Raw genomic sequence first — 15,884 nt, 5'->3', positions numbered from 1 at the left:
TTCTCTGGGTCTGCCGGATCATGAACTAAGTATTCTGCATACACCCTTTTCCTCATTTTTTTGGTTCTGCCCTCATCCGCAGTCTCTTCTGATTTGACTACAACTCGTCTTTTTTTAAATGGGGCAAAGTGCACCCTTAATTCTTCATCCTCCGACACTGTATTGTCGGAGGATTCAGAATCCGTATCTATTCCTCGGTCGTGTCTTCGGGTTTGCGTTTTTAATTTATCCAAGCATGGGTACCCTGGGAATTGACCGATACATTTTCCTTTTCCTATTACTGTCTCTTGACCTAATGATTTTTTCCATTCTTGAATTTCATCTTAAAGATCTTTAACTTCCGCTTCCGACTTTTCAAGTTCAAGCTTTTTCTGTCGCAGCTGTTCACAAACCGCTTGCAATTGGTCCTTTGTACTGGTCAGTTCTCGATCATGTTGGGAACGCGTTATAATTTCATTCCGCTTTCGGATCTGTCCCATAATGGCTAGGGCTAAAGAGTTCACTCTTTATTTTTCATACGGGTCATTTTTCCCCAGACCCTTTTAATCTCGTCCAAGGACCATTGTCCTTTGGAGGTTCCGTACTTTTGTTCGATCTTAATACAGGTTTTAGATAAGTTGAATTGTTGCTCTGTGGATTCTTTCAATTGTTGGAGGATTTCATCTATCGAAACCTCAGGTGGTGCCTGCCCACCTTTAACAGTTCTCGGCAATTCTTTGCTCTTATCTCCTGCTGCCATAATACTGATTTCTTTACTGGGGTCTCGAGTCGTAGGCTTTCCAGCTGATCAGTGGGTCGGTGTTTAATTAACTAACACACCGCCGAAGTTAGACGTCAATGGGACCTCGAGCTGACTACCAACCGGAGGGTTCGCAAACAGGAGGCTTTCGGAATCGCATAGAAGGAGAGGCGAATTTAGACTTTTGACTGAGGACTTTTATAAAGAGGAGTCCTTACCTTAGTATGTAGGTCCGATGTCCAAAATTCAGTTTCTTCCCTCCGCAATCGTGTTCGTGACGCCAAAATTGTTAGATCTCTTAATTTCCAATGAAATGCGAACTCCGATTGTAGTTTTAATGTAACTTTATTCTGGCAGCAGCAACAAGCTCTTGGCTTTAAGCCAGGCCTTTGTCCTTTTGAGACCACATGGCCAAAATGGCTGTACTTATACCTGGTTCAATTTACAGAAAAGAACTCTCCTTCTTTGACATTATTGGCTCATTAGATAGTCTTTTAACCTTTAATTGGCTCGCTACCCAAGGTCCTAAAATGTCAAGTTGATTGATGACTTAATGCAATGTGGTCTGTGTTTTTTTCAAATCTGCAGCTGGGCTGCAGAGCTTGAATTCTCTATCAAGGCTGTTCCCACTGGCTGCTACCTCCAGAAAAAACTCATTATCCCTATCTATGGCCCCTAGAGCTGGCGCGGTCTGCAGGTCTTTCTTGAGTTGGATAAATGCTGCCTCGCAACCTTTGCTCCATTCCTTGTGTCGGAGTCAGAGCAGAGGGGCTGTTGTGGCTGCATAATCCTCAATGAAATCTCTGCAGTACCCGGTTAGCCCTAGAAAAGATCTTTCTCCTGTTACTGTGTTGGGAACTGGTAACTTCTGCACTGTTTCCCTTCTGGCTTTGTCAATGGCTCTTTCCCCAGCGCGCACAGCCAGTCCCAGGAATTTTACTTCCTTCAGGCCGATCTGTGCCTTCTTGGGGTTTACTTTAAATCCTTCTTCCTTTAGCAGCTCCAACAGCTCAGCCAGCAGTGGGCCATGCTCCTCCCCCTGATCGGTGAACAGGAGCAGGTCGTCCACATACTGCACCAACTGCTGGGGTCTGCTGAAACTCTTTAAACAATTGGCCAAACACTGATGGAAAATACTGGGGCTGTTGTGGAAGCACTGAGGGAGACAGTTCCAAATGTATTGCTGCCCTTTAAAGGTAAAAGCAAACTTGTACTGATCTTCCCTTCTTAAAGGTATGGACCAGAACCCGTTGGAAATATCCAGCACCGTGAATACTTCCAATGAGGTCGGCGACAGCAGCAACGGTGGGTGCACAGGTGGGGATGTTACGGTTGAGTACTCGATAGTCCACCGTGGCTCTCCAGAAATTGTCCGGTTTCTTAACCGGCCACAACGGAGAGTTCACAGGGGTAGCTATTGGTCTCAATATCCGCTGTTTCACTAAAGAACCCAAGGCTGTTTCCATGTCTGCCTCCGCCTCCCTGGGGAAGTTGTATTGTTTCTGTGGTCGGGTCATGGGGTCTGTTGTGTATCTGTAAAGCATGCACTCCCATGTTCTGCCACCAGGAGCACATCCCCTGAAGTCCCAAGGGACCCCAGCATCCCTTGGGAGCACTGTATATAAGCCGGCTCCGAAGGCCTGTTCTTCACTCTGGAGTGTCTTATTAAAGACTGAGGTCACTGTTACTTTAACCTCCCTGTGTGCAGCCTCATCTGTGTTCGGAACACAATAACTGGCGACGAGAATACGAATCCAACGCAAAGATACAGCAAACTGTGGGCATCCTGGAGAAGTTCTCGGAGGGTGAGGACTGGGAAGCCTATGTCGAACGGCTAGACCAGTACTTTGTAGCCAACGCGCTGGACGGAGAAGGAAGCGCTGCAATAAGGAGAGCAGTCCTCCTCACGGTCTGCGGGGCACTGACCTACAGTCTCATGAAGAATCTTCTGGCTCCGGTGAAACCCACAGATAAATCATATGAGGAGCTGTGTACACTGGTTCGGGAGCATCTTAACCCGAGGGAGAGCATGCTGATGGCAAGGTATCGGTTCTACATGTGCCAGCAATCTGAATGTCAGGAAGTGGCGAGCTACATCGCCGAGCTAAGGCGACTTGCAGGACAAATGTGAGTTTGATGGCTACCTGGAGCAAATGCTCAGAGACTTTTTTGTACTGGGCATTGGCCACGGGACCATCCTACGAAAACTGTTGACTGTAGAGACACCGACCTTCAGTAAGGCCATTGCGATAGCACAGGCGTTTATGTCCACCAGTGATAACACCAAACAAATCTTTCAGCACACAAGTGCTAGCAATGTTCATAAAGTAACTGGAACTATGTTTGCGAGCAGAAATGTACAGGGCAGAACCTATGAGTCTGCAACTGCCAGCAGGCCTCAGGTGACCCAGATGACTCAGAGTCCCCAACAAAGGATGAATGCAAGGCAATTCACATCTTGTTGGCGTTGTGGAGGCTTCCATTCAGCCTATTCATGCCGCTTCAAAAGGTATGTTTGCAAGAGCTGTGGAACAATGGGGCACCTCCAACGAGCTTGCAAACGAGCTGCAAGCTCTGCAAAACCTGCTAACCACCACGTGGCAGAGGAAGATCGGTCCATGGTGGATCAAAGCAATTTTGAGCCTCAGAGAGAGGAGGCAGATGCTGAAGTACATTGGGTGCACACATTTTCGATGAAATGTCCACCTATAATGCTAAACGTAAAATTGAATGGCTTACCCATAACCATGAAACTGGACACTGGTGCTAGCTAATCCATCATGAGTAAAAAGATGTTTGAGAGACTGTGGTGCAACAAGGCATTCAGACCAGCCCTGAGCCCCATCCACACGAAACTGAGAACGTACACCAAAGAGCTTATCACTATCCTGGGCAGCGTCATGGTCAAGGTCACCTACGAGGGCACGCTGCATGAACTGCCACCCTGGATTGTTGCGGGCGATGGCCCCATACTGCTTGGAAGGAGCTGGCTGGGCAAAATCCGCTGGAACTGGGATGACATCCGAGCGCTATCACATGTCGATGAGGCCTCGTGTGTCCAGGTTCTTAACAAATTTCCTTTTCTTTTTGAGCCAGGCATTGGAAACTTTTCCGGGGCAAAGGTGCGGATCCACTTGGTCCCAGAGGCACGACCCATTCACCACAAGGCACGAGCGGTACCTCACATGATGAGGGAGAGAGTGGAAATCGAGCTGGACAGGCTGCAATGTGAGGGCATCATCTCCCCAGTGGAATTCAGCGAGTGGGCCAGCCCGATTGTTCCAGTACTCAAAAGTGATGGCACGGTCAGGGTTTGCGGCGATTATAAAGTAACTATTAATCATTTCTCACTACAGAACCAATACCCGATACCTAAGGCAGACGACCTAATTGCGACGCTGACAAGACGTTCACCAAACTTGACCTGACTTCGGCCTACATGACGCAGGAGCTGGAGGAATCTTCAAAATGCCTCACCTGAATCAACACGCACAAGGGACTGTTCATCTACAACAGATGCCTGTTTGGAATTCGGTCGGCTGCAGCGATCTTCCAGAGAAACATGGAGAGCCTACTCAAGTCGGTACCACACACAGTGGTCTTTCAGGACAACATATTGGTCACGGGTCAGGACACCGCCGAACACCTACAAAACCGGAAGGAGGTCCTCCAGCGACTGGATCGCGTAGGGCTGCGGCTGAAGAGGTCGAAATGCGACTTCATGGCAACAGAAGTGGAGTTTTTGGGGAGAAAGATCGCGGCGGATGGCATTTGACCCACAGATGCCAAGACAGAGGCTATCAGGAACGCACCCAGGCCACAGAACGTCACGGAGCTGCGGTCGTTCCTGGGACTCCTCAACTATTTTGGTAACTTCTTACTGGGGTTAAACACCCTTTTAAAGCCCCTACATGTGTTCTTGCGCAAAGGTGAGAACTGGGTATGGGGAAAAAAACAAGTAATTGCTTTTGAGAAAGCCAGAAACATTTTATGCTCCAACAAGCTGCTTGTATTGTATAACCCGTGTAAAAGACTTGTGCTAGCATGTGATGCGTCGTCGTACGGAGTCGGGTGTGTATTACAACAAGCTAACGTTGCGGGGAAGTTGCAACCTGTCGCCTATGATTCCAGGAGCTTGTCGAAGGCCGAGAGGGCCGACAGCATGATTGAGAAATAGGCATTACTGTGTGTGTTTGGGGTAAAGAAAATGCGTCAGTACCTGTTTGGCCTTAAATTTAAGCTGGAAACCGATCACAAGCCCCTCACACCCCTGTTCGCTGAAAACAAGGGGATAAATACTAATGCCTCAGCCCGCATACAAAGGTGGGCACTCGCGTTATCAGCGTATAACTATACCAGCCATCACAGGCCAGACACCGAGAACTGTGCGGATGCTCTCAGTCGGCTACTATTGCCCACCACAGGGGTGAAAATGGCGCAGCATGCAAACTTGTTGATGGTGGCGCAGCCCGCAGCCTTGTTGATGGTCATTTGAAAATGATAAATCACCTGTCATGGCCCGTCAGATTAGGACTTGGACCAGCCAAGATCCTCTGCTGTCCCTAGTAAAAAACCGCGTACTGCATGGGAGCTGGACCAGCATCCCCGTTGAAATGCAAGAGCCAATCAGCGGCGAAAGGATGAGCTGTCCATTCAGGCAGACTGCCTGTTGTGGGGTAACCACGTAGTGCTACCAAAAAAGAGCAGGGAGACGTTCATCTTGGATCTCCACAGCACACACCCGGGTATAGTAATGATGAAAGCGATAGCCAGATCCCACGTGTGATGGCCCGGTATCGACTCTGACTTAGAGTCCTGTGTACAGCAATGCAGCGTATGTGCTCAGTTGAGCAACGCGCCCAGAGAGCCACCACTAAGTTTTTGTGGTCCTGGCCCTCCAGATCATGGTCGAGGATCCATCTCGGCTATGCGGGCCCGTTTCTCGGTAAAATGTTCCTGGTGGTGGTGGATGCTTTTTCAAAATGGATTGAATTTGAAATAATGTCAGGAAGCATTGCCACTGCCACCATTGAAAGCCTGAGGGTCATGTTTGCCACCCACGGTCTGCCTGACATACTGGTCAGTAACAACGGGCCATGTTTCACCAGTGCCGAATTTAAAGAATTCATGTCCTGCAATGGGATCAAACATGTCACCCCGGCCCTGTTTAAACCAGCCTCCAATGGGCAGGCAGAGCGGGCAGTACAAACCATCAAACAGAGCCTTAAACAAGTCACAGAAGGCTCACTCCAAACCCGCCTGTCCCGAGTACTGCTCAGCTACTGCACGAGACCCCACTCGCTCACAGGGGTGCCCCCGGCTGAGCTACTCATGAAAAGGACACTTAAAACCAGACTCTCGCTGGTTCACCCCAACCTGCATGATCAGGTAGAGAGTAGACAGCAGCAACAAAATGTCAATGATGGTCGCGCCACTGTGTCACGGGAAATTGATCTGAATGACCCTGATATGTGCTAAACTATGGACATGGTCCCAAGTGGATCGCGGGCACGGTGTTAGCTAAAGAAGGGAATAGGATGTTTGTCGTCAAACTAGACAATGGACAAATTTGCAGAAAGCACCTGGACCAAATGAGGCTGCGGTTCACAGATGGCCCTGAACAACCCACAGCAGACACCACCTTTTTCGAGCCCACAACACACACCTAAAGGACCAACGACACCACGCAGGACCAGGAAATCGAACCCATCACGCCCAACAGCCCAGCAAGGCCAGGCTCACCTCGCCAGCCCAGCGAGGGCAGAGCCAACACACCAGAACAGACATTTGTATGGAGGCGGTCCACCAGGGAAAGAAAGGCTCACCTTGTAAATAGTTTTCACTTTAACTTTTGGGGGGGGGGAAGGGAAGTGATGTTGTGTATCTGTAAAGCATGCACTTCCATGTTCCGCCACCAGGTAGCGCATCCCCTGAAGTCCCAAGGGATCCCAGCATCCCTTGGGAGCACTGTATCTAAGCCGGCCCCTAAGACCTGTTCCTCACTCTGGAATGTTTTATTAAAGACTGAGGTCACTGTTACTTTAACCTCCCTGCGTGCAGCCTCATCTGTGTTAGGAACACAATAGGGCCCCCAACTATGCTAATCTCGACCCCATTTATTTTCCAGCTGTCGTGTTTGTGAGTGGCAAAAGCTGCAAGGTTTTTCCTCACATATTCTTGATATTCTACAGGGGTGTTACTGATCAGTTATTTAAGGTTGTAACCCTCCTTTGGTTTCATGGTGCACACCGTCCTTTTTCCCTGTTTTCCCGGGATAACCATCACCTCACTCTCCTGTCCTGTGCAGACTGACCCCCAAAGACAGTGGTTTCTTAAATCCACTAGGATCCCGTGGCCTAGGATGAAGTCAGCCCCCAGGATCCCTCTCCCTTCCTTCTTCCAATTCATCAGGACACAAGTCCACTTAGTATGGAGTGTACCTAAATGAATGGAGAGCGGAACGGAGAATGAGCCAGTCTGTTCAGTGCCTGTGAAACCCATCAAGCTGTAGGGGACCCCGTTAGACAGAGGTGAGGCGGTGGGGTTAGCTGCATAGACAAGGGTGCTTGAGGCACCGGTGTCCAGCAGGTAAGTCCCTTTCACCTTTTCCACTTCTATCTGTACGGTCGGTCTCCCCCACGCATCATACTCGAGGGAACACAGGTGGACAGGCTGTGCCTGTACTAGTCACGGTTTTGGTTGGGAGGGGGCAGATGGGATCTCGATACCGGTGGTGGTGGTTACCTTTCCAGGGCCATCTAACATGGCTCGGAGCACAGTTAAAAAGGTATCAAACGAGTGGGGAGGGACTGGCTTATCTGTCTCGGTCTTTTGGGCAGGGGCTGGAGAATTCTTTCCTGCACTATTCTTCCAAGGATTTTTACAATCCCTTCTCCAGTGCCCACTCTTTCCGTACCCAAAGCAGGTACGTTTTGTATCGGAGGGGTTGCCCCCCTCGTGGCACCATTACCTCTTGTCTTGGTTCGGTCGGATTTCATGAACCCTTCCCTTTTGTGGGTGCTCTTCTGTCCCTCTGCCGTTTCTGTAAGCTAGGGTCAGTTGCCTAAGCACTCCCTGTTCTATGGCTTGGGGATCTCTTGGGTTGAACCAGGCCTCAGCCTTGGTCCTTATTTTAGGTGCTCTGTTAGCTACTAGGCTTCTGAGCCAGTGTGCTAATTCGTCCGGGCTTAAGTTATCTCTGTCTATGACCCCACTACAGGCGCTTTTGTACACAGGCCACAGTCGGTCTGCGAAAGCCTGTGGGGTTTTTCCTGTGAGCTGTACCGTTTTCTCTACTGTAGAGAAGGGATTCCTGTCAGTGCAGTTCATAGCTTCTAAAATGTCCTTTTGGGCGGCAGCAAGTGTTTTCTGTCCTCTTTTGATCTCAGTAGAGAGGGACTGATACAGTTTGCTGTCTAGGGATAGGAGAAGTATCTTTGCCATTTCTGCATCGTCGCACCCAGTAATATCCCCTGCCTGTTCCACTTCCACAAAGTGAACCGAGGGGTCTCCATTTGGAGTTAGCTTTCCCAGGTGGCTTATCATAGCTCTAAGCTGTTGGGGGGTGTAGGGGACCACAAACTGACTTTCCAGGGGCCCTTGACCCTGGCCAAGGGTGGGCGGGCCAAACTTCTGTTGCCGGACCGGGCACATTGGCCCTGGTTCTGGCTCTCCCTGTTCTGGCTCGCTTCCCTCTCTTCCCTGCGGCCAAGCCAAGCTGAAACTCAGTGGTGGTGGTGATTCATTATCCCTGTTCACCCCGCAACTGATTTGCCCCTCCTGCTGCTGCACCGGGGCGTACCCGGGCTTATTAGGCATACCATGCCTTTTGCTTTGGACAGAGCAAGGTTCAAACTTTTAATTTGTTGCTGGCAGGGACCGTGGTCTCCCGATTCAAACCCATTAGTGCTAGCTACTTTATACGCTGCTTGCACATCTTTTAATCTTTCCTGGAGCTCTTTTACTTGTAGGGTGAGGCGAGTGCTTTCCTCCCTCAGTGACTTTTCATTACTTTTGGCCTCGGTAACCTGACATTGAAAATAGTCCTGACTGTTTTTAAACCTTTTCCATTATTTGGGTCCTTTCCTGTTTTAACTTACGGAGTTCTCCTGATAATCTTCTGACATAAACCTTTCCTGGTAGTTCTCTGCGCATTCCCATAATTCGGCCTTTAATGTTTCAGTCATTCTGTCTCGGAGCTGGACCTGTCGCTGTAGACACACCAACCAAATTACTTTCTCTACTGCTTCCTTGTGATCTTTGCTTCCTGTCCACTGGGCTGCAGCGTCAGCCGGACGCTCAGCATGCAATAGACTAAGCACCCATTCTTTAGTTACATTGATCTTATAAACATAGGAGGAAATCCTCTCTTCCATTTTGGTTCTTTGCCCCAAACCAGCACTCTCCACATCACACCCCTTGCACAAGAGTCCTGCTGCGGTCGCCATTTTGTAAGGAGTGTGGTCTCTATGAGGGGGTCAGGTTCCCTTCTGACCAACTTGAGCGGTTCGAATCGCTCCCACTCCCTTGGGTTCTGTACTCTGGATTTATTTGGAGGGTGTGACAAAAGTGCAAAGGACACTGGTTTGATGCAAAAGAAACTGTGGTTTTATTTCAGTCAAAGTAATACAGGCATATTACTCGAGTAAGAAAATACAAAAGCCAAACTTACAATCACTCTAATAAAGGACAATACAAGGAAAGGTACAAGGTCAAACTTATAATCACTCTAATAAAGTACCATACACTACACATTCAAAGGGGGTTACAGTAAATTATACCCCCACCTCCCACTACCTAATTCTAGCTAGGTTAGACTCCAGGGAAGGCAGGAACTATGCTTACCAATGCTTTTGATAGTTAATGGTAGATCGCGGTTGTTTTTCCCTTGATACCACATTGACTGTGGTTGGTCATTGCTGCGATGGTGATGTTCTTCCTTTGTTCAGGACTTCAATACTTCGAGGCTGGAGAAGTTAGTTTACAACTGTTGCGTTGGTTTCTCTCCTTGTCTTGATGACAACAGCTTGGTCTCGGTTGTATAGCGAAGTGTGTCATCTGAGGTAGTAGCAGCTTTGTAGCTACCTAGCAACCACCTAACCTCTGTTGAAAACAGGGGTCAGTTATATGATTTCAGTGTTCTAATCTTGCCGCCAAAATCCTTTGTATAATTTTGGCGGGCTTGGTTCTTCTTTGTAATATTTTGTCGAGCTCGTTAAAAGTTGATATGTCTTGGGTGGGTTGATGTTTGAAAACTGTTTCCTGATGGAAATATTAGTTTGGTAATTGCAATGTCCTTTTGTGCTTAGATTTTCGCATACAGGCTGGATTGGGCCTCTTTGTGATGGATATGCTGAAATGGTTGTCCAGACCCATGTTGATGGGTAGCTATCTCTGGGTGATTTTGTCCCAAATTAAATTTCCTTTCGAATGAGCCCAAACACAGGGGGGGTTTCTTGTGAATTTTTGCATCTCTTCACCCTGTACAACTGCAGTAAGACCTCTCTGCTCCTGTACTCAAATCCTCTCGCTATGAAGGCCAACATGCCATTTGCCTTTTTCACCGCCTGCTGTACCTGCATGCCAACTTTCAATAACTGATGTACCATGACACCCAGGTCTCATTGCACCTCCCCTTTTCCTAATCTGTCACCATTCAGATAATATTCTGCCTTCCTGTTTTTGCCTCCAAAGTGGATAACCTCACATTTATCCACATTATACTGCATCTGCCATGCACTTGCCCATTCATCTAACCTGTCGAAGTCACCCTGCAGCCTCTTACCATCCTTCTCACAGCTCACACCGCCACCCAGCTTAGTGTCATCTGCAAACTTGGAGATATTACATTCAATTCTTTTATCTAAATCATTAATATATATTGTAAATAGCTGGGATCCAAGCACTGAACCTCACGGTACCCCATTAGTCACTGCCTGCCATTCTGAAAAGGAACCGTTTATTCCTGTCTGCCAACCAGTTCTCTACCCACGTCAATACATTACCCCCAATACCATGTTCTTTTATTTTGCACACTAATCTCTTGTGTGGGACCTTGTCAAAAGCCTTTTAAAAGTCCAAATACACCACATCCACCGGTTCTCCCTTGTCCACTCTACTAGTTACATCCTCAAAAAATTCTAGATTTGTCAAGCATGATTTCCCTTTCATAAATCCATGCTGACTTGGACCGATCCTGTCACTGCTTTCCAAATGCGCTGCTATTTCATCTTTAATAATTGATTTCCAACATTTTCCCTACTACTGATGTCAGGCTAACCGATCAATAATTACCCATTTTCTCGCTCCCTCCTTTTTTTTTAAAAAGTGGTGTTACATTAGCTACCCTCCAGTCCATAGGAACCGATCCAAAATCGATAGACTGTTGGAAAATGATCAGCAATGCATCCACTATTTCTAGGGCCACTTCCTTAAGTACTCTGGGATACAGACTATCAGGCCCTGGGGATTTATCGGCCTTCAATCCCATCAATTTCCCTAACACAATTTCCTGACAAATATGGATTTCCTTCAGTTCCTCCTTCTCGCTAGACCCTCGGTCCCCTAGTATTTCCGGAAGGTTATTTGTGTCTTCCTCAGTGAAGGCAGAACCAAAGTATTTGTTCAATTCGACTGCCATTTCTTTGTTCCCCATTATAAATTCATCTGATTCTGACTGCATTATATCTCCTGTATTATATCTCCCTCCCTCCTGTATTATACACCAGCTCTTCCTATATTATTGTTCCACTGACTATCTGATACCCAGGGGAATCTCTATATTGCGCTGTAGACAGAGATAATATTAACATCTCTAGATGGTTCATCGGTTTGACTTTACCAGTTGTTAGGTGCACATAGATACGTTGAGAACAAGCAAGTTTGTCAACTCATTTAATTTGTGAAGAGATCTTGGCAACAGATTACTGATTAGAGCTGAACCAACCCGATTAAACACCAGTGAACAGAACTGCAACAGGGAACAGAGCCCTGCAACACTGCACATTGGCTGTGAGTAACCAGAATCTTTATTCACTGAACTCAGGAGCTGCAGTTACAAAGTGAATTCTACAGACGGAAGAGATTAAACCACTGAAATAAAATTGACTATCAGATTTTTTTAAATGTCATCAATGGTATCCAAGAGAGATAAGCTTGGAATTTTCACTGGGGTACAGGTCCCCTCTTCCCCTGAAGGTGCTGACACTCACTGGGGTACAGATCCCCCCCCTCCCCTGAAGGTGCTGACCTTCACTGGGGTACAGGTCCCCCCCTCCCCTGAAGGTGCTGACTCTCACTGGGGTACAGGACCCCTCCCCTGAAGGTGCTGACTCTCACTGGGGTACAGGTCCCCCCTCCCCTGAAGGTGCTGACTCACACTGGGGTACAGGTCCCCTCCTCCCCTGAAAGTGCTGACTCACACTGGGGTATGGGTCCCCCCTCCCCTGAAGGTGCTGACTCTCACTGGGGTACAGGTCCCCTCCTCCCCTGAAAGTGCTGACTCACACTGGGGTATGGGTCCCCCCCTCCCCTGAAGGTGTTGACTCTCGCTGGGGTACGGGTCCCCCCCTCCCCTGAAGATGCTGACTCTCACTGGGGTACAGGTCCCCTCCCCTGAAGGTGCTGACTCTCACTGGGGTACAGGTCCCCCCCTCCCCTGAAGGTGCTGACTCTCACTGGAGTACAGGTCTCCTCCTCCCCTGAAGGTGCTGACTCTCACTGGAGTACAGGTCCCCTCCTCCCCTGAAGATGCTGACTCTCACTGGGGTACAGGTCCCCCCTCCCCTGAAGATGCTGACTCTCACTGGGGTACAGGTCCCCTCCTCCCCTGAAGGTGCTGACTCTCACTGGAGTACAGGTCCCCTCCTCCCCTGAAGGTGCTGACTCTCACTGGGGTACAGGTCCCCTCCTCCCCTGAAGGTGCTGACTCTCACTGGGGTACAGGTCCCCCCCTCCCCTGAAGGTGCTGACTCTCACTGGGGTACAGGTCCCCCCCTCCCCTGAAGGTGCTGACTCTCACTGGAGTACAGGTCCCCCCCTCCCCTGAAGGTGCTGACTCTCACTGGGGTACAGGTCCCCCCCTCCCCTGAAGGTGCTGACTCTCACTGGAGTACAGGTCCCCCCCTCCCCTGAAGGTGCTGACTCTCACTGGGGTACAGGTCCCCCCCTCCCCTGAAGGTGCTGACTCTCACTGGGGTACAGGTCTCCTCCTCCCCTGAAGGTGCTGACTCTCACTGGGGTACAGGTCCCCATCTCCCCTGAAGGTGCTGACTCTCACTGGGGTACAGGTCCCCCCCTCCCCTGAAGGTGCTGACTCTCACTGGGGTACAGGTCCCCTCCTCCCCTGAAGGTGCTGACTCTCACTGGGGTACAGGTCCCCCCCTCCCCTGAAGGTGCTGACTCTCACTAGGGTACAGGTCCCCTCCCCTGAAGGTGCTGACTCTCACTAGGGTACAGGTCCCCTCCCCTGAAGGTGCTGACTCTCACTGGGGTACGGGTCCCCCCCTCCCCTGAAGGTGCTGACTCTCACTGGGGTACAGGTCCCCTCCTAGAATCATAGAGTCATAGAAATTTACAGCACGGAATGAGGCCAGATTGGCCCATCGTGTCCACACCAGCTGACGAAGAGCATACCGGCCTAATCCCACTTTGCAGCTCTCGGTCCGTAGCCCTGTAGTTTACGGCACTTTAAGTTCACATCAAAGTATTTTTTAAATGTGGTGAGGGTTTCTGCCTCTACCACCCTTTGAGGCTGTGAGTTCCAGACCCCCACCACCCTCTGCATAAAGAAACCTCCCCTCATATCCCCTTTAAACCTTCCCACTATTACTTTAAATCTATGCCCCCTGGTTGTTGACCTCTCTGCTAAGGGAAACAGATCCTGCCTATCCACTCTATCCAGGCCCCTCATAATTTGATACACCTCAATCAGGTGTCCCCTCAGCCTCCTCTGTTTCAAAGAAAACAGACTCAGCATCTCCAATCTTTCCTCATAACCAAAATTCTCCCGCCCAAGCAACATTCTTGTAACTCTCCTCTGCACTCTTTCCAGTCCAATCTCATCTTTCCTGTAATGTGGTGACCAGAACTGCACACAGTACTCCAGCTGTGGCCTAAGCAGATTTTTATACAGTTCAAGCTAATGTTTGTGCATCTGTCCTCCAAGGGGATTTGCAGGATCTTGCGGAGACATCACTGGTGGTATTTCTCCAGCGACTTGAGGTGTCTACTGTACATGGTCCATGTCTCTGAGCCATACAGGAGGGTGGGTATTACTACGGCCCAGTAGACCATGAGCTTGGTGACAGTTTTACAGTTTTGAGGGACTGGTCTTCAAATACTCTTTTCCTCAGGCGGCTGAAGGTGGTGTTGGATCTCATCGTCAATGCCTGCTCTTATTGATAGGAGGCTCCCGAGATAGGGGAAGTGGTCCACGTTGTCCAGGGCCACGCCGTGGATCTTGATGTCTGGGGGGCAGTGCTGTGTGGCGAGCACAGGCTGGTGGAGGACCTTTGTCTTACTAATGTTTAGCATAAGGCCCATGCTTTCATACACCTCGGTAAATATGTCGACTATGTCCTGGAGTTCAGCCTCTGTGTTTGCATAGACGCAGGCATCATCCGCATACTGTAGCTCGACGACAGAGGTTGGAGTGGTCTTGGACCTGGCCTGGAAACGGCGAAGGTTGAACAGCTTCCCACTGGTTCAGTAGTTTAGTTCCACTCCAGCGGGGAGCTTATCAACATTAGCGTCCTCATCCAGGCCAACATCCCCAGCATTGAAGCACTGACCACACTTGATCAGCTCCGCTGGGCATGCCACATAGTTCCCATGCCAGACACGAGACTCCCAAAACAAGCGCTCGACTCAGAACTTGTCCACAGCAAATGAGCCAAAGGCGGGCAGAGGAAACGTTACAAGGACACCCACAAAGCCTCCCTGATAAAGTGCGACATCCCCACTGACACCTGGGAGTCCGTGGCCAAAGACCGCCCTAAGTGGAGGGAGCGCATTCGGGAGGGCGCTGAGCTCCTCGAGTATTGTCGCCGAGAGCGCGCAGAAATCAAGTGCAGGCAGCGGAAGGAGCGTACGGCAAACCAGGCTCCCTGCCCACCCTTTCCCTCAACGACTATCTGTCCCATCTGTGACAGAGACTGTGGTTCTTGTATTAGACTATTCAGCCACCTAAGAACTCATGCTAAGAGTGGAAGCAAGTCTTCCTCAATTCCGAGGGGCTGCCTATGATGATGATGACAGTTCAAGCATAACCTCCTTGCTCTTGTATTTCATGCCTTGACTAGTAAAGGCATGCATTCCGTATGCCTTCTCAACCACCTTATCTACCTGGCCTGTTACGTTCAGGAGTCTGTGGACCTGCACTCCAAGGTCCCTTTGTTCCTCTACATTTTTCAATGTCATAGCATTTATTGTGTATTCCTTTCCTTGTTAGACCTCCCCAAATGCATTACCTCATACTTATCCGGACTGATTTCCATTTGCCACTGTTCTGCCCACCTGACCACTATATTGATATCCTCCTGCAGTCTACAGTTTTCTTCTTCATTAACAATCAAACAGCCAATTTTAGTGTCATCTGCAAACTTCTTAATCATACCCACAACATTCAAGTCCAAGTCATTGATATATACCACAAAAAGCAAGGGACCTAGCACTGAGACCTGCAGAATCCCACTGGATAATCTTCCAGTCACAAGAACACCCATCAACCATGAAAGGGAAATTATGTTTGACAAATTTGCTGGAGTTCTTTGAGGATGTAACCAGCAGGGTGGATAAGGGGAACCAGTGGATGTGGTGTATTTGGATTTCCGGAAGGCATTCAATAAGGCGCCACATAAAAGGTTACTGCACAAGATAAAAGTTCACGGTGTTGGGGGCAATTTATTGGCATGGATAGAGGATTGGCTAACTAACAGAAAACAGAGAATGGGGATAAATGGGTCATTGGCAAACAATAACTAGTGGGGCACCACAGGGATCGGTGCTGGGGCCCCAACTATTTACAATCTATATTAATGACTTGTATGAAATGACCAATAATGTAGCCAATTTGCTGATGATACAAAGATGGATGGGAAAGCAAATTGTGAGGAGGACACAAAAAATCTGCAAAGGGATTATAGAC

The sequence above is a fragment of the Pristiophorus japonicus genome, chromosome 4 (genome assembly GCF_044704955.1).
Source record: "Pristiophorus japonicus isolate sPriJap1 chromosome 4, sPriJap1.hap1, whole genome shotgun sequence".
In the NCBI taxonomy this organism is placed as follows: Eukaryota; Metazoa; Chordata; class Chondrichthyes; family Pristiophoridae; genus Pristiophorus; species Pristiophorus japonicus.
This window is presented reverse-complemented; position numbering follows the sequence as displayed.